The 20,329-nt window shown below is 44.9% G+C and overlaps 1 protein-coding gene across 8 annotated transcripts in view; it reads left to right on the forward strand.

Moving 5' to 3' along the window:
- Positions 1-20,329, forward strand: part of sbf1 (SET binding factor 1) — a 217,908-nt gene that overhangs the window by 77,150 nt on the left and 120,429 nt on the right. The window lies entirely within an intron of this gene.

Consider the following 20,329-nt stretch of genomic DNA (forward strand, 5'->3'; position numbering starts at 1 on the left):
GGTTGTGGGGATGAACCGACCAGACACGGGGAGAATGTGCAATCTCCAAACAGTTAGTGACCCGGTGCCGGGTTCGAACCCGGGTCTTCGGCGCTGTGAGGCAGCAGTGCTAACCACTGTGCTGCCCTGGGCTCTTTTCTTGCATCCCCTTTAAAACAGTAACAAAACACTAGGTTTTGTAGCCACTTGGCTGTCCAATTTATGCAAGAAGAATTGGTTGCCTTGCTAACTTCGAGACTCACACCAGAATAGTTTATCTTGTGTTGAATGTCACTGTGACAAAATGAATAATGCAGGATGCTCGATACTGAATTTCTATATTCCTTATCTGTACCTTGGCAATAGTTGCTGAGCTTGACTGCCACTCTGCCTCATCATCCTGGTCCTGGACTTCCACAACAGCAAATCATTGCCATCAGGCAGAATGAACACCAGGTTTACTTCAGGAACAGCAAGATCCAGATTCAAACATGCTACAACAAACAGCCCTTCTTTCAATGATAAAAACAAAACTATTTGGGTTCTCTGAGATAATACGATAAGACAGAATTTCCCAACTTCTCGCGCCTCTAGAGTTGCTCCACTGACCTATCCCTATAATATGGGCATTAATATAATGTATTCTGGTGCATTGGTCCATTTATCAAGAAAACGGTACCATGAGAATGATATGAAGTCTCTTCTCTTCTCTCCCCCCCCCCCCCCCCCCGCCCTAACGTCAACAACAATTTGTGCTTACATAGCACCTTGAATGTAGTAAATGATCCTAAGATATTTCAGAGGAGTTTTCTTAATCAAAATTAGACACGGAGCCACATAAGATACTGGGCAGAGGATCAAAGGCTTGCTCAAAGCGTTAGGTTTTAAAGAGCACTTCAAAGGAGGGGGGAGAGTCAGAGATGTTTGGGGAGTGAATTCCAGAATTTAGGATCTAGGGGCGGAAGGCATGCCTGCCAATACTGGAACGATTAAAATCGGGGGGTTGGCAAGAGGCCATAATAGAAGGAGCACGGGTGAGGAGGAGAGAGAGAGAGAGGAGGAGAGGACGAAGGACATGGAGGGATTAGAAAACCAAGATGAAACATTTGATTTGAGGTAATTCCAGACTGTGAGCCATTGTAGGTCAGTGAGTGTCGGCGTAATGGATGGACAGGATTTGGTACATACTCGTACCAAGAGGCAGCAGAGATTTGGATGAACTCAAATTTATGTAGGTTAGAAAATGGGCAGGTTGTCCAGGAGAACTTTGGAATAGTCACATCTAAAGTCAACAAAGGCATAGATGAGGGTTTTAACAGCAGATGAATGGCGATAGGGGTGGAATGAGTGATGCTATGATGGTGGAAATGGATGGTCTTGTTAATGGAGTGGATGTGTCAAATGTGACACCATGGTTTAGTTAAAAATGGATTCCATTTCCAGATTATTGGACAGAAATAGTATCACTAATTATTTGAAGGTTGCAAATGAATCAAATATGATTCACAGTCCCCTGTTTAGTTAAGGGATAGATGCAATTTGACTTTTAAATTTTTCAAAATATTTTGTCTTCTACAATATTGCTATGTGATCAGTCCACGACCCCTCTGCATTGATTTCCCAGAGACAATCCTAGGACCTTGTATACAGATTCCTAGATATCTAGTTTACTTCTCCAGGCGGCATGTATATGAAAAGTAGGCGAGGGCCAAGGATAGATTCTTGGGTGAGACCAGAAATGATGGAATGGGAAGATGAACTATTACAAGTGAGGTAACCAGGAAAGGTAAGTGGTTCGTCTAATTTTGCTGTTTTTCAGTTAAAAGTGCAGTGTAGATTAGTGTCTGATTGGCTGAAGCTGCCCCCACCTAATTGCTGAGAGGCAGTTATCTGGCAGTCACCTGAGGCCTGTTAAGGGGCACAAAGGTACACATTGTTTTCTTCTCTTTGAAGTTTTAGTGTGAGTCATCCTAAAGTCTGTATAAAAGACAGACAGAAAGCGCCATTAGTAAGCATTGCGCAGGTCAAGGACACACAGCTTGAGTGAGAGAGATACAGACCGAGTGAGAATTTGGTAATTTGGTGCAGTGAGGTAATTCGGTGAAGAGTGGGAGAAGGTGTTTTTTCCCTACTGTTTTGTTCTCTCTCTTTCTTCGGGCCTAATTTCGGGAGCCGTTCGGAGGAGGAGGAGCAGTCTCTGTGAGTATAAAAACCTAACGGAAACTTCCTGTTTTCCAGTTTTTTTCCCCAAAAGTGATGTCAGAGGGAAGCTGTGATCTGAGTGGTTGATAGCAAATCTGCCACAAATTTTAAAAAAAACACAGCTAAACTCATAAACTTAAATTAAACTAATTAATTAATTAGTGATGGCTGGTCAGGTGATGTGCTCGAGCTGCTTGATGTGGGAGCTGGCAGATCCCATTGCGAGCTGCAGCGACCACATCTGCAGTAAGTGTTGGCTGCTCGAAGAGCTCCGGCTCAGAGTTGATGAGCTGGAGTCTGAGCTTCAAACACTGAGGCACATCCGGGAGGGGGAGACTTACCTGGGCACTGTGTTTCAGGAGGCAGTCACACCTGTCAGAGTAAGTAGTTTAAATCCTGCCAGTGGCCAGGGACAGCAGGGTGTGACTGCAAGTCAGGCAGGTAAAGGGAACCAGCAGTCAGGAACTCAGGAGCCTCAGCCCTTGACTCTGTCCAACAGGTATGAGGCACTTGCTCCCTGTGTGGATGGCGAACAGGGCTGCAGGAAGGATGAGTCAGCTGACCAAGGCACCATGGTTCAGCAGGCCATTCAAGGGGAGGGAGTAAATAGGCAAGTTGTAGTTGTAGGGGATTCTATTATCAGGGGGATAGATAGTATCCTTTGTGAGCAGGATAAAGAGTCCCGCATGGTATGTTGCCTGCCCGGTGCTAGGGTGCGGGACATCTCTGACCGGCTTGAAAGGATACTGGAGAGGGAGGGGGAGGATCCAGTTGTTGTGGTCCATGTCGGTACCAACAACAGAGGCAAGTCTAGGAAAGAGGACCTGTTTAGAGATTATAAAGAGCTAGGATTCAAATTAAAAAACAGGTCCTCAAGGGTCATAATCTCCGGATTACTGCCCGAGCCACGTGCAAATTGGCATAGGGAGGCAAGAATAAGGGAAGTTAACACGTGGCTGAAAGAGTGGTGTGGGAAAGAGGGGTTCCTTTTCATGGGACACTGACATCAGTTTTGGGACAGGGGGGACCTATACCGTTGGGATGGTCTCCACCTGAACCGAGCTGGGACCAGTGTTTTGGCGAAAAGAATAAATAGGGTGGTCAATAGGACTTTAAACTAAAGATTGGGGGGGGAAGGGAAAGTCAGGGAACCAAGAGGTGAAGTAATCAGTGGGAAGCGTAGCTGCTTAGGAATACAAAAAAGCACGAAAAGACAAAACTCAGGAGAGGTTACGATAGTCCCCATCCCACAAAATATGACACAGTGTATGGAAAGGCTCAGTAAACCAAGGTCCACCACACTAAGAAAACAAAAAGGGACGGTCAATAGAGAATTAAAGGTGCTATATTTAAATGCGCGCAGTGTACGGAACAAGGTAGATGAGCTTGTGGCCCAGATTGTGACTGGCAGGTATGATGTGGTAGGCATCACAGAGACATGGTTGCAGGGGGTTCAGGACTGGCATTTAAACATCCAGGGATTCACAACCTATCGAAAAGACAGGGAGGTGGGCAGAGGGGGCGGGGTTGCCTTGTTAATTAGGAATGAAATTAAATCAATAGCACTAAATGACATAGGGTCAGATGATGTGGAGTCTGTGTGGGTAGAGTTGAGGAACCACAAAGGCAAAAAAACCATAATGGGAGTTATGTACAGGCCTCCTAACAGTGGTCAGGATCGGGGGCACAAAATGCACCACGAAATAGAAAGTGCATGTCAGAAAGGCAAGGTCACCGTGATCATGGGGGACTTCAATATGCAGGTGGACTGGGTAAATAATGCTGCCAGTGGACCCAAGGAAAGGGAATTCATTGAATGTTTACAGGAGGGCTTTTTGGAACAGCTTGTGATGGAGCCCACGAGGGAACAGGCCATTCTGGACTTAGTGTTATGTAATGAGCCAGACTTGATTAAAGATCTTAAAGTAAGGGAGCACTTAGGAGGCAGTGATCATAATATGGTAGAATTCAATCTCCAATTTGAAAGAAAGAAGGTAGAATCAGATTTAAAGGTGTTACAGTTAAATAAAGGTAACTACAGGGGCATGAGGGAGGAACTGACGAAAATCGACTGGGAGCAGAGCCTAGTGGGAAAGACAGAACAGCAATGGCAGGAGTTTCTGGGAGTAATTGAGGACACAGTGCAGAGGTTCATCCCAAAGAAAATAAAGGTTATCAGAGGGGGGATTAGGCAGCCATGGCTGACAAAGGAAGTTAGGGAATGCATCAAAGCAAAAGAGAAAGCCTATAATGTGGCAAAGAGTAGTGGGAAGTCAGAAGATTGGGAAGGCTACAAAAACAAACCGAGGATAACAAAGAGAGAAATAAGGAAAGAGAGGATCAAATATGAAGGTAGGCTAGCCAGTAACATTAGGAATGATAGTAAAAGTTTCTTTAAATACGTTAAAAACAAACGGGAGCCAAAAGTTGACATTGGGACGCTCCAAAATGACGCTGGTAATTTTGTGATGGGAGACAAGGAAATAGCTGAGGAACTAAATAAGTGCTTTGCGTCAGTCTTCACAGTAGAAGACTTGAGTAATATCCCACCAATTCCGGAGAGTCAGGGGGCAGAGTTGAATATGGTAGCCATCACAAAGGAGAAAGTTCTAGAGAAACTAAGAGGTCTAAAAATTGATAATTCTCCGGGCCCAGGTGGACTACATCCTAGAGTTCTAAAGGAGATAGCTGAAGAAATAGTGGAGGCGTTAGTTATGATCTTTCAAAAGTCACTGGAGTCCGGGAAAGTCCCAGAGGATTGGAAAATCGCTGTTGTAACCCCCCTGTTCAAGAAGGGAACAAGGAAAAAGATGGAAAATTATCGGCCAATTAGCCTAACCTTGGTTGTTGGCAAGATTCTAGAATCCATTGTTAAGGATGAGATTTCTAAATTCTTGGAAGTGCAGGGTCAGATTAGGACAAGTCAGCATGGATTTAGTGAGGGGAGGTCGTGCCTGACAAACCTGTTAGAGTTCTTTGAAGAGATAACAAATAGGTTAGACCAAGGAGAGCCAATGGATGTTATCTATCTTGACTTCCAAAAGGCCTTTGATAAGGTGCCTCACGGGAGACTGCTGAGTAAAATAAGGGCCCATGGTATTCGAGGCAAGGTACTAACATGGATTGACGATTGGCTGTCAGGCAGAAGGCAGAGAGTTGGGATAAAAGGTTCTTTTTCGGAATGGCAACCGGTGACGAGTGGTGTCCCGCAGGGTTCAGTGTTGGGGCCACAGCTGTTCTCTTTATATATTAACGATCTAGATGACGGGACTGGGGGCATTCTGGCTAAGTTTGCCGATGATACAAAGATAGGTGGAGGGGCAGGTAGTATGGAGGAGGTGGGGAGGCTGCAGAAAGATTTAGACAGTTTGGAGAGTGGTCCAAGAAATGGCTGATGAAATTCAACGTGGGCAAGTGCGAGGACTTGCACTTTGGAAAAAAGAATAGAGGCATGGACTATTTTCTAAACTGTGACAAAATTCATAATGCTGAAGTGCAAAGGGACTTGGGAGTCCTAGTCCAGGATTCTCTAAAGATAAACTTGCAGGTTGAGTCCGTAATTAAGAAAGCAAATGCAATGTTGTCATTCATCTCAAGAGGCTTGGAATATAAAAGCAGGGATGTACTTCTGAAGCTTTATAAAGCATTAGTTAGGCCCCATTTAGAATACTGTGAGCAATTTTGGGCCCCACACCTCAGGAAGGACATACTGGCACTGGAGCGGGTCCAGCGGAGATTCACACGGATGATCCCAGGAATGGTAGGCCTAACATACGATGAACGTCGGAGGATCCTGGGATTATATTCATTGGAGTTTAGGAGGTTACGGGGAGATCTAATAGAAACTTACAAGATAATAAATGGCTTAGATAGGGTGGACGTAAGGAAGTTGTTTCCATTAGCAGGGGAGACTAGGACCCGGGGGCACAGCCTTAGAATAAAAGGGAGTCACTTTAGAACAGAGATGAGGAGAAATTTCTTCAGCGAGAGAGTGGTGAGTCTGTGGAATTCATTGCCACAGAGGGCGGTGGAGGCCGGGACGTTGAGTGTCTTTGAGACAGAAGTTGATAAATTCTTGATTTCTCGAGGAATTAAGGGCTATGGAGAGAGAGCGGGTAAATGGAGTTGAAATCAGCCATGATTGAATGGCGGAGTGGACTCGATGGGCCGAATGGCCTTACTTCCGCTCCTATGTCTTATGGTCTTAAGTGATACTCTTGATACGGATGGATCATTAAGAATGGAACCAGGCGAGTGCAAACCCATCCAACTGGGCAAAGATGCAGAAGTGTTGGAGAGGGATTGGGTTGCCAGCTGTATCAAGCACTGCAGTTACTTTGAGGAGGAATAGTTTGTCACAGTCACATAGGATGTCATTTGAGACTTTGATAAGAGCCATTTCAATGCTTTGGGTGATTGTAAGCCTAATTGGGATCCGAACATGGAGTTGCAAGAAAGATGGTCATCTATTTGTGAGGTGAACATGTTCAAGGACCTTGGAGAGGAAAGAGAAGTAGAGGGTGGGCTGGTAGTTTGGAAGAAGACTGTGGCTAAGTGTTGTTCTGTTTTGATGAAGTGGTGAAGGCGGGAGAGTCAATTCCTGAAGAGAGAGAACTGTTAACAGTATCAGCTAACCAAAAGAGGAGTGTGTGAAAACGGGGTCAAGGGGAAGGAGGTGGGTTTCATGCCAAGATGAACTAGAAGAGGGGATGAGGGGAGATTGGAGGGAAACTAGGGAACAGGGCGTATGCAGGGGAAAACTTTAGCAGAAATTCAACCCATTGGATTAAGGAAAGGTGGCAGAGGCAGCTGAGCAGGTGGCCTCAATATTGGAGCTGATGAAATCCATGAACTCCTCACCTCAAGTGTGAGCAGAGGAGACGTGTAAAGAGGATTTTAAAATGATGGTTTGCAGTAGAGAAAAGAAGTTGGGAGGTTATGATGATTGTGGAATGATGAGCAATCATAATAGGCATGACCAGGACTTGATAGTGCTTTATGTGGCTGTTGCTCTTTTTAGCCTTAGTTTATTAATTAGCTCTGATTATGTCACCTTTGCTCACGAGTCGCCAGGTATCTTTCTGATACCGCCACGTGGTTCAAGCTCGAGTTATGATTAATGAGTCAGCACACCGCTTAGTAAGATTGAAATCAACGGTCATTTATTATGTACAGCAATCAATACTTACGCAATAATCCTACTATCTTTATCAAAACCTACCACTACTGGCCAATACTTAACTTTAGGAAGGGCCCACTAGGTCAGGGAAACAAATGGTTTATCGAATTGGATCTGGCCTGCGGAATTCAAAAGGCTGATACGGGCCGTTGGCTAGGAATCTCTATCGGGTAGCGATCGCTGGAGTCAGACTTACTGTTTCTGGTCGATGTTCTTGCGAAGGTTGCGATTAATAGGGAATCAGCCATTTTAGGTGGCTACATGGCCCAGCCAGATCTGGCGGTGAATCGTGAAACCAGTTGTCTGTATCGATTGGGCTTATGGGTATAATATCAGGAGGTTATGCTAAACCTATACAAAACACCAGTTTGGCCCGACCTAGAACATTGTGTCCAATTCAAGCATTGCACTTTAGGAAGGAGGTGTATGAGAGGGTATATAAGGGAAACTAGAATGGTTCCAGTGATGAGGGATTACAGTTACATGAATAGATTGGAAAATCTGGCATTGTTGTTAGTGCTGGGAGGGCTTAGTGGAGATTTGATAGAATTGTTTAAAATCATCAAAGGGTTTAGATAGAGTAAATGCAGAAATTGCCCTAATTGCCTTTGAGAAGGTGGTGGTGAGCTGCAGTCCATGTGTGTAAGTACACCCACAGTACTGTGAGGGAGTTCCATGATTTTGACCCAACGACAGCGAACGAACAACGATATCTTTCCAAGGCAGGAGACAGTGAGTGGCTTGGAGGAGAACTTCAGGTGGTGGTGTTCCTACATTTCTCCCTTTGTCCTTCTAGATGATAGTGGTTGTGGTTTGGAAGGTACTGTCTAAGCCATGGCAAAGTTTCTGCTGTGCATTTTGTACATGGTGCACACTACTACTGTGCATCAGCGATGAGGGAGGCGGTGAATATTTGCGTGGTGCCAATCGAATGGGAGTATGATTTGACGATTGATATATTGATTTGATTTATTGTCACATCACACGTACCGAGGTACAGTGAAAACTATTGTTCTGCTTACAGTCATGGCAGATCGCTCCATACATAAATACCTAGAACATACTATAATTATAGAGCATACTATAATGGTCATAAAAGATGTAGGAGTGGTGGCGCAGTGGTTCACTGTCCATATTGTGTTTGCACATTTTCCCCATGTCTGCGTGGGTCTCACCTCCACATCACAAAGATGCGTAGATGGATTGGCCACTCTAAATTGCCCTTAATTAGAAAATACATGAATTGGGTACTTTGTAAGAAGAGGATCTGCAGGGGAGAGCTCGCAGAGAGCTGCGGCACCACCTTGGAAATTAAAAAAAAAATTAAAATCCAGCTGCAGCCGTTTTTGTTTGCCCGATGTTCAGTCAGGAAGAGGAAGAGCTGGTCTGATTCCCTTGGCTCAGTACTGTTGTTTGGAGAAATGCTCGAGCAGCCCTCTGATCTCTTTGCTTACTCCACTCCCCGATATGCAAAGCTTCCACCAACTTCTCCCTGTTATTAGAGAGTTTTGTTAATAGAATGGCAACATGTTTCTTAGAAATGAAGTATCTAAATGTTGCCGAGGGGCAGATGGATCTGTGGGTTACAGACGCACAAATTACCAACAGTTGTGGCACAGGTCAATATGGCCATTAAAAACAAAGAACAAGTTAATTTTTAGAGAGATAGAATTGAAAATCAGACATTATGTTAAATGGACAGAATCTTGATTAAACTACACTTGAGGTGGGGTGCAGTCTGGTTCCCACAATTGAAAAGGGACATAGAGACACTGGAGAAGGTGGGAAAAAGATTTGCAAGGATGATTCCACAACAGTGAGGTTATACCTATCAGGAAAGAATGAATAGGCTGGGGGCTTTTTCTCAGATAACAGAAGGCGAAGTGACCTGATTGAGGTCTATAGGATTCTGAGAGGGTTTATGGAATAGATGGAGTAAAGATGTTTTCACTTATGGAGTCTAAAACTAAGGCTCATAAATATAAGAAAAGAAGCAAAATACTGTAGTGTTGGAATCTGAAACAAGATCAGAGGATGCTGGGAAAACTGTTAACTATTCGGCGAGAAAACAGAATTCTTTTGAATCCTTTGACTCTTCGTCAGAACTGAAGGAGGAAGAATGTGTTCGATCAGCCATGATCTAATTGAATGGCAGAGCATGCTATATGGGCTGAATGGCATACTCCTATGTTCCACAGAACAGACACTGTCTCCTTTATCACACGTGTCATCTATTCAGCAGAGTACTAGTAATCAGAGTAAAAATAGTTTTGTTTTGACTGCTGAATTCACAAATCTGTTTTTATTGCACTGTAGTTGTGCGACTGAGTCATTCAGACTAGTTCGCATGGATCACATAGGGCTTTACTTGTCACTATTAAATGCTTTCGTTGTACTGTTTTTGTCGTAGTTACAGCCCTGTTGAGCACATATAACATGAAGAGAAGGATGACGGCAATGGTCAGTGCTCTTCTTAAAAGGTTGTGCACTAGCTAAATGGAGGTTGGGGGGAATTGGGACTGAGTGAAACAATGTTTACAGTGTTCAGGCATAACCTCAGTTGCAATGCGGGTGGAATCCACACACTGACCCGTTGTCCATTTAACTTTCATTAGCATGAGACTCGTGATTGAATTCTTGGAGTCCTCCATTTTTAAAAAAGGAAAATAGATGTCTGAAATTGAGCGGATGTTAAGCAGTTTGTATTGCCTCTGTGTTAATGTGATGATTGGAAATTAAGGCAGTGTGTGTCTGGAAGGATTGCAAGGACATTTGACAGCTCTGTCCCTGATTTTCCTTGTACAGATTCCCTTATGCATAGTTTTATGTTGGTGTTAGAGTAAATTGAGTGAGATGCCCTCTCTTGGACATTAACCTGCTGTGAGGTGGTGGAAAACGTGCATATGATTTGTAAGTCACTGCGATATGGCTTCGCTCTGATCATGTTGTCTCCAAGGTGTTGCTTTTCAAGCTTGGGTTTTAAAATATTTTACCTTTTAAAATCTCTCCTTGAGCAATTATATGGGCGGCATGGTAGCACAGTGGTTAGCACTGTTGCTTCACAGCATCAGTGTCCCAGGTTCGATCCGGATTGGGTCACTGTCTTGGCAGAGTTTGCACGTTCTCTCTATGTCTGCGCTGGTTTCCTCCGGGTGCTCTGGTTTCCTCCCACAAGTCCCAAAAGACGTGCTGTTAGGTAATCTAATTCTGAATTCTTCCTCGGTGTTCGAACAGGCGCCGTAGTGTGGTGACTAGGGGATTTTCACAGTAACTTCATTGCCGTGTTAATGCAATCCTACTTGTGACAATAATAAAGATTATTATTAATTACAGTCCTTACTGTATAAAATGTTTCTGCTTCACAGAGAACATTAAGAACTACCTTAATGTGTTTAGTTCTGGTAAAGACCGATCGTGTCAGCATTGCCTGCCTGCACAGTAGGCCCAGTTTAAATTTTGCTTACAGATTGGGTTTGATGTCCAATGACTAATTAACTCTGCAGTTCTATAGAAAATAAATTGTCCTAGTTTTACTTATTTAGAGTTGAGAAGGGGAAAACCCCCCACAGAAAATATTGAAATTCTGAACTAAAAAAGGTTTTGGAAATGGGCGGATCTGCAAATATGTGAAACGTGGGCATGAGCAGTAGGTCCCTTTTGTGCACCTTGTGCTGCCATGGTTTCTGGGTGCTGCCAGGTGGAATGGGGATTGCAGGACAGATGGTGAGCAATTGGGGCCACATTGGCTAGGGACGATATGTAGCTTTGGAGGAGGCTCTGAGGATGAGATATTATCATTGATAATCTGGAGAGTAGGCAGGATGTTCACTTTGTGTATGAAGCTAAACATCATACAACTTTCCGATCAGCAAGGTGAGAGAGGGACTATAACCCTGACCTCACCATAATCTCATCAGAGAATAAATGTGTCCCTGTATGCCTGTCCCGAACTGTCTTCCCACAATTCCCACACAGCCAACATTGGCAGATTATCAGCCATGTGGGGGTTGAAATCCCTGTCACATCAGCGAAACTAGTGTCACGATAAAATTTACATATGGCAAACTGGCCTGGATTTACTACTGAGGTGGAGAAAACCTTCCACCGTATCCACGTAACACCAAAACAGTATTTGCGGACCTGCTTGTTGCTGCAGCAAAGAAAAACGTCTTTAGAGGTTTTCCTTGTTGGAGCAGAGTGAAAAGCCCTCATTCAACAATACCAACAAACTGGAGATCCAGCTGCAGCCAGCTGCAGCCACAGCACTACTCTGATTTTTGGACAACCGTAAAGAATAACGCTGGCTGGACTGTGTGGAATGCATGGACGTTATGCACTCAAACCTTTGGCTCTGGAAACTCCTGAGGAAACCTGGAGCATCAAACCCAGCACAGCCCGTTAATTCACAAGTCAGTCCTAATTCTGTTACTGCCAAATTACCGGCCAACTCAAAGGGATCACTCGATAAATAACACAACCAGGAGGTCAAAGAAAGGTGAGTCGCCCAGAGTCTTTTCCACTACTTGACAGATTTACCCTTGTGGAACTGAATGCCAGCCTAGCAGCTACAAAAAAGGACCAAGCTGCTGGAAAAGGTGATATTCCACTGGATTTCCTGCACCACTGTGGCCCACTGACAAAACAATGGCTGCTAGTACTCCTCTCAACTGTGATTTCCCAAACCTTGCATGAGACAATGGTAATAGCCCTGCCAAACCTGGGAAAGCCAGCAGATGCCCCTGGGAGCTATAGGCCCATCTCACTGCTCTGTATAAGCTACAAGCCCCTGAAATTTAACAATAAGCCCTTATACCAACCCATCCCTTCCCCCAAGAACAGGCTGGCTATAGGCTCCAACACAGTTGCTATGAACAAGTCCTTGCTATCAGCACAAACATTGAGGCTGATTTTCATCACAAGCTCAAGACTGGAACCACTTTCATAGATCTTTCCCAATCTTTGATACTGTGTGGAAATGTGGATAGATGCTCAAACTATTCCTGCTGCTGCCATGTGCCAAACTACTCTGCCTGCTGTGGACATTTCTAAGCAACAGAAGGGTGAATATCTGCAAGGCCAGCATTCCCAAGAGCATTCAACAATGGTATAATGGTCACTCACAAGGCAGGGTCCTGGGAGGTGACAATTCCATCACATCATCGCAAATTTATTGACACCAACGATATTGTGTTGGCAACTTGGGCAAAATCTTTTCAGGACACGAAAGCCATGATAAGCTCAGACCTGCCAATAATGGCTGAATATTTCTGCAAGTGGAGACTGCAACCAAATCCAGCCAAGTCCATTGTCTGTGCATTCCACCGTGAAACTCACAACGCCCTAAATGTCACCTCCAGTGGAGAAAAAGTGTGGCATGACCCCCGACTCCCATTGATCTTGGAGTGACCATTGACCACCATCACCTCCGAAAAGGCCAAAACATGAGTGAACATCATCTGCAAACTAGCTAGAACAAGCTGGGGTTTCAAACCACTGTCCTTCGTCAAGTTGGTAGACCAAACTCATTGACACACAAATTCACTCAGTAGTGAGTAAAATCTCTGGGACTCTTGAGATCAACTTCAGTTCAGTGGTTACTGATCTTCTCAAATATCGTCACTCCCTCCATTCAGTGGGACACAGCAATGTGCAGGGAAATAACTCATATAAACAGCAACTTGGGCCTCCCCATCCACAGAGACCTTCAAGACCCTTCAAATCCCCACTTGACTCCTAAACCCCCTCTGGACACGAACCGAGGAAACCTGGAGGAAGGCTTGGCTAGAAAACACCCTCCAAAATAAGCACATTTCAACAACAGGCTTCAATCTCTCAGAGCACGTGGACAACCTTCACTAGAATACGGGCTGGACATGGTCGATGTGGCTACCTGATGTACAAGTGGCACATCAAAACCTCGCTTAGCTGCGACTGCAGAAATCCTGACCAAACCATGGAGCACATAATAACATCTTGCCCCTGACTCAAGTTGTGACATCCTGGAGTTACGTTTGCTCTCCAGTAGGGCATTGGACTGGTTGGGAACTTGACTTTAAAACTGACAACAGCTTCTGCTCCTAAAAGCCATACCAACCCTTTTATCTGGGTGTCCCAAACACAACCTGCCAAGAGAATAAAAGGTTAACACAACCAAAGTCCAAATTCATTTTGGTCCCAGTCCTTCAGCTTTCACGAATGCCTCCGCCTCCTCCGTCGTCTTTGGAATTATGTGTGACCCTCGGCTTCACTGGGTAGACCACTGGTTCAGCTTCGCCCATCTCAGCACATTTTGCTTCACCTGATAGCTGTGAAAGCATACTATGACAGCTCTTGGTGGATCATTCGCCTTGGTTTTGGCCAGAGCGACCGGTAAGTCCTGTGCAGCTCGTAGAGGGAGGGGACGACCTCCTCCCCCATCAACTTGGCACACACCTCCACAAGCCCCTCAGGCAATCCACAGTCCTTAGATTCTGCTTTTGAGACCTGTTCTCCAAGTCCTCCAGTTTAGCTCTCAGCACTTTGTTTACTTTCCACCACCTTCCGCAGCTCCTTGCCCATCGAGTGAACTGGTCACTATGCTGCGACAATGCCTCTTCAACACCTCAACTAGCTCCTGCACCCCCTTGGATGTCTTTGCAAGAGCCTCCTTCATTGGGGCAAAAAAATCTCATCCACCCACTCCTTGAGCGAGGTCATCATCTCCTTGCGATGCCTGTCAAAGTGCTTGGAAACCAGTAGCTCAAGCTCCCCGCCATCACCTCGGCCAGCTTATCCACCATAATGGGCATGGCCCACTCGACAAGCCTGCTCCTGTCATCTTTCCTCCCGCTGAACTCCCCATCAAACTCGCCTGCAGACTTTCCCTCACCCCCGTTTTTCCGGATTCTTTCTCTGGGTTTTCAATATCCTTTGGTTGCCTTAAACTTTCCTGCAAATAATCATACAAAATTTTCCCCCAAAACTGCGTCCAAAGGGCCAAAAAACAGCTCTAGCAGGAGCCACCCAACCTGCGACCTCCACTTACATGTCGCCATCGGAAGTCGATCTCGGGTGCAGTTAGCAGGCTTATTTCTTGAAGTTCCTTGGAATCGCCTTCCAATTCTTGTGCTCTGGTGATGTTTGCACAGCAGTGTCATAGAATTCCTACAGTGCAGAAGGAGGCCATTTGGCCCATTGAGTCTGCACCGACCCTCTGAAAGAGCACTCTACCCAGGCCCACCCCCCTGCAATCCCATAACCCCACCTCACCTTTGCGCACTAAGGGACAATTTAGCATGGTCAGTCAACCTAACCTGCCCATATTCCGGAGAATTGTGGTGCAAATTGGAAAATTTCTACCTCGGTTTCGGGAGTGGTTTCCTGGATTGGTGAGTGGTTTCCTGAGTAGCTGTCAGGCTACATTTAGCTTGTACCTGACTGTCACAATCCAGCCCTGAAATTGACATCACTGAGTAGCAGATGAGGGCAGAAAGCAAGCACTTCATTGATTCCAGCTTGGGGCTAAATTTGATTCTTAACAAAGCCAAGAAATGTGGTCAGCAGTGGGACTACGGCGCTGAGGACCCGGATTCAAATCACGGCCCTGGGTCACTGTCCGTATGGAGTTTGCACATTCTCCCTGTGTCTGCATGGGTTTCACCCCCACAACCCAAAGATGTGCTGGTTAGGTGGATTGGCCACGCTAAATTGCCCCTTAATTGGAAAAAATAATAATAATTGGGTACTCTAAATTTATTTTTCAAAAAGCATTTAGTGGTGGGCAACAAATGCTGGCTTTACCAGCAACACCCCCCACCCCTCCCATGAAAGAATTTAAAAAAAAACCCTTGGAGTCTAGGATGAACATTACAGATGGCCTTCACATTCCTTAACTCCTGAGCCCACCACCCTGTTATTGAGTGAATGATTGTGTTGTACTGAGAAACTGTGTTTAATGCATCACATGAATTAGTGAGTGTGCAGCTGACATGCTGATTCAGCACATTGAGATGCTCGGGTCATTGGCACCAACACTCTGGGATTGTTGGTCCCCAGTGGTAAACATTCTTTTGAAATGCACCTGTTAACTTGACGAGCAAACTCGAGTGCATTCCTCAAGTGAGTTTCTATCTTATTTCTGTATGTAACCAGAGTTGGATTGTAAAACAGAAATATTTAGCCAAATGGTTGTTTGCATCATGAGTTTGGACGGAGTGGTGGGGGGGAAGGGGGGGGGGGGGGGGGGGCAGATTCAGCACTTCTTCTTCAAAAAAGAAAATCTGTCAGAGGTGCCCATACAGGGCTACATTCCGATGTCAATGGGGACCCATTGTTTTGGAGGCGGTTCCCATATGAGAAACTCTGTTGCGAACTGCAGCAATATGACTTTAGTTCCCAGGATCCCATATTCTGGAGAATTGTGGTGCAAATTGAAAAATTTCCACCTCGGTTTCGGGAGTGGTTTCCTGGATTGGTGAGTGGTTTCCTGAGTAGCTGTCAGGCTACATTTAGCCTGTACCTGACTGTCACAATCTAGCCCTGAAATTGACATCACTGAGTCCATGGGTTTCACCTCCACAACCCAAAGATGTGCTGGTTAGGTGGATTGGCCATGCTAAACTGCCCCTTACTTGGAAAAAACAAATAATTGGGTATTCTAAATTTATGAAAAAAGCCAAGTAATTATTGATAAAGATCAGTGTAAACAGACCTTCGATTTCCCATTCTTGTTACCTCGGAGGATTAACATCAGTAAAAATGGTTAGTTACACAGTACTGGAGTTACAGAGTGACAATGCGAGAGGGTGGGATTAATCTCGATATATTCTGAGAAATAGGATGCTGGGAATAGGACAGGCAGATGGGCAAAGGGGGTGGGTTGCATTGTTAGCAAGGAATAAAGTTAAATCGATAGCAAGATGTGATATAGGATTAGAAGGCATAGAATCTGTGTGGGTAGAGTTGAGGAATCGCAAAGGTAAAAAGATCCTGATGGAAGTTATGTACAGGCCCCCTAGAGTCAGGATGTGGAGCAGAAAATAAATCAGGAGATTGAAAAGGCATATAAGAAAGGCAATATTGCAATAATCATGGGGGACTTCAATATGAGAATGGACTGGGAAAATCAGGTTGGTAGTGAATTCCAAGAAAAGGAATTAGTGGAATGCCTAAGAGATGTCTTTTTTGGAGTAGCCTGTTGCAGAGCCTACTAGGGAACAGGCTGGTGATGTGTAATGAGGCAGACTAGATTAGGGAACTTAAGGTGAAGGAGCCCTTCGGGAGCAGTGGCCACAATATGATAGAATTTACCTTGCAGTTTGAGAAGAAGAAGCTGAATCAGATGTAATGGTATTACAATTAAATAGAGGTAACTACAAAGACATGAGAGTGGAGCTGGCCAGAGTTGATTGGAAGGGGAGCCTAGCAAGGAAGACAGCAGTGGCAGGGTTTTTGGGGGTTATTCGGGAGGCGCAAAAGAAATTCATCCCAAGGAAGACGAAACATGCTAAGGGGAGGCCAAGGCATCCATGGCTGATGAGGGAAGTCAAGGTCAGCATAAAAGCAAAATAAAAAGCATACAAAGTGGTGAAGATTAGTGGGAAGCCAAAGGATTGGGAAGCCTTTAAAAGCGAGCAGGACAACTAAAAAAAACAATAAGTGGGAGAGGATGAAATATGAGTGTAAGCAAGCTAGTAATATAAAAGAAGGGAGGAAGTTTTTTTTCAATGAATAAAAAGTAAGACAGAGGAAAGAATAGACAATGAACCACTAGCAAATGAGGCTGGAGTAGTAGTAATAGGAAACAAAGAAATGGAAGAGGAACTGGATAGTTTCTTTGCATCAGTTTTCACGGTGAAAGACACCAGTGGGATACCAGAGCTCCAGGAGAATCAGCAGGCAGAGGTGGGTGTAGTGGCCATCACTAAGGGGAAGCTTCTGGGTAAACCAGTGGACGTGATTTATTTAGATTTACAGAAGGCCTTTGACAAGATGCCACATAGGAGACTGTTTAAAGGTAAGGTACTGTCACCGATAGAGGATTGGCTGACTGGCAGAAGGCAGAATGTGGGGGAAAAAGGGGTCTTTTTCAGGATGGCATCCGGTGTCTAGTGGTGTGCCTCAGGGGTCGGTGCTGGGACCACAACTTTTCACAATGTACATTAACGATCTGGAAGAAGGAACTGAGGGCACTGCTGCTACGTTTGCAGATGGTACAAAGATATGCAGAGGGACAGGTAGTATTGAGGAAGCAGGGGGGTAGTAGAAGAACTTGGACAGGCTTGGCGAGTGGGCAAAGAAGTGGCAGATGGAATGCAGTGTGGAAAAGTGAGGTTTCGCACTTTGGCAGGAGGAATGGAGGCCTAGACTATTTTCTAAATGGGGAAATGTTTAGGAAGTCAAGCACAAAGGGACTTGGGGTCCTTGTTCAAGATTCTCTTGAGGTTTACGGTTAGTTGGCAGTTAGGAAGACAAATACATTGTTAGCATTCATTTCAAGAGGGCTAGAATACAAGAGCAGGGATGTACTTCTGAGGCTGTATAAAGCTCTGATCAGACCCCATTTGGAGTATTGTGAGCAGTTTTAGGCCCCGTATCTAAGGAAGGATGTGCTGGCCTTGGAAACGGAGCAAGGAGGTTCACAAGAATGATCCCTGGAATGAAGAGCTTATCATATGAGGAGCAGTTGAGGATTCTGGGTCTGTACTCATTGGAGTTTAGAAGGTTGAAGGGGACCTAATTGAAACTCACAGGAGACTGTGAGGCCTGAATAGACTGGAGAGGATGTTTCCATTAGTAGGGAAAACTAGAACCTGAGGGCACAGCCTCAGACTTGAAGGGACGATCCTTTAAAACAGATGCGGAGGAATTTCTTCAGCCAGAGGATGGTGAATCTGTGGAATTCTTTGCTGCAGAAGGCTGTGAAGGCCAAATCACTGAGTGTCTTTAAGACAGAGATAGATAGTTTCTTGATTAATAAGGGGATCAGGTGGTCTGGGGCGAGGCAGGAGTATGGGGATGAAAAAAATATCAGCCATGATTGAATGGCGGAGCAGACTCGATGGGCCGAGTGGCCTAATTTTGCTCCTATGTCTTATGGAAAGGGATTATTGAGCGAGAGCATGAGGGGGCTGGATTGGCATCAGTCATGATACAACCATCAGTGCTGGGTGGAGGGGTTAGTTCAAACTCATTGAATTTTGAGTGTAATATCTTCCCTGTCTAACTAATGTCGATCATCTATTCCTCTGAAAGTATTTTACTGCAAGTGTTGCATTTGCTCAAATCTGATGGGCTTGTTGGGGTTATGCATGAATTTATTCTGAGAGAGAGGCAGTGTTCTTATCCTCTAGGCCAAATGCCAATAACTGCTGAGCAGAAATATCTTGTTGCACTGGACTCTGGGCTGAGTGCCTCCTGTTGCAGTTACAGCTATACAGACATCCCCTGTCCCTTGGTGTTCTGCTCTTGGTGCTGGCTATTGCAGACTGGTACCTCTTGTTTCAAGGACGAAAGCACATTAAACCCGTGCTCAGTGTCTCACTTTATTTCTGACTGTCTCAGATAGGCAATTGATTTTAGCCTCTCTTAACTTGGTGATAGTGCCTTTGTGATGTCTTTAACTCCAATTTTGTGAGCTGAAACATTGATGCTGAGGACTGGACACAGGGTTAGGAAGCTGTAATTCAGATCAGTAGATTCTGAGGAATGGAAATGGAATGATCAGAATTTGAACAGATTGTTGAGACAGTTCATAATGGAGACCAGAATCAGCTTCTGACTCTAGCATGTTCCTTCCCTCTAGGCTGAGCTGCATGGAAATCCCAGAATCCCTACAGTGCTGAAGGAGGCCATTCGGCCCATCAAGTCTGCATGGACCCTTCAAATGAGCACTCCACCTGCCCCACCCCGCCCTATCCCTGCAATCCCATAACCCTAACCTGCACAACTGGGGGGGGGGGGAAAGAGAGAGGGGGAGAGAGAATTTATCATGGCCAATCCACACACCCTGTACATCTTTGGACTGTGGGAGGAAACCCACACAGACACAGGGAGAACATACAAACTGCACACAAGACAGTGACCCAAGGCTGGAATTGAGCCAAGGTTCCTGGCGCTGTGAGGCAGCAGTGCTAACTACTGTGCCGCCGAAATAGAATCACTGCCAAAGGTTCTGCGATTACTAATGCAGCCTTTCAACATTTTCATTTGCTGTTAGGATGTGGAGTACATTGGCTAGTGGTTAATTGTCCTTGTGGCATTGTGCAAACTTTTTTGTATCAGACTGGGCACATGTGCCAGGTTACTTGACTGAAGAATATTATAAACCAGTTGGCTTTTCAGGGCAATCCGGCAATTATTTATCACAAATCGCCAGGTTTAATGATTCAAATGGCACGATTTAAAATTATGACCTCTAATTCTGCCAGTTCTTTGGGATAGTCACCACCAACTGAGGCATCAGATGTTTCTTCTGCAGCAAGATGTCATGGCATTTGATTTTGAACTTGGCAGCATGGTATGTTTACTCCTTTATCCAGATACTCATTTTTCTCATTTGGGAATTAGTCAATTACTCCACTCCTGAGGAATATAAAATTAAACCTGATTCTCCCAAGCCATCTGATGCAATAAGCCATCCAAATGTGCCAAGCCCTTGAATAGTTGATTGACAGCAGCCGAAAACTCTCCGATCTTTGGCCTTCTGCTCGCTGAACCATCTGGAAAATGTCTTTTTCTGTCATATCCACCGACCTGTCTATCTTGGTTTGGATTGATTTGGCAGTATTTCTGTGCTGTCTAGAATGCTGGTACTTTAGTCCTGTTAGTTGATCTTTCCTGTCTTCCACCCTATCACTGACCCTTTGTCCTTGTTCCAGCAACCCCTTCTTCAAAACCTATTTATAAACTCTGGCGATTCACATTTCTGATAAAAGGTCATCGACCTGAAAAGTTAACTCTGTTTTTGCAGATGCTGCCTGATCTGCTGAA

Source organism: Scyliorhinus torazame, chromosome 13, assembly GCF_047496885.1.
Source record: "Scyliorhinus torazame isolate Kashiwa2021f chromosome 13, sScyTor2.1, whole genome shotgun sequence".
Lineage (NCBI taxonomy): Eukaryota > Metazoa > Chordata > Chondrichthyes > Carcharhiniformes > Scyliorhinidae > Scyliorhinus > Scyliorhinus torazame.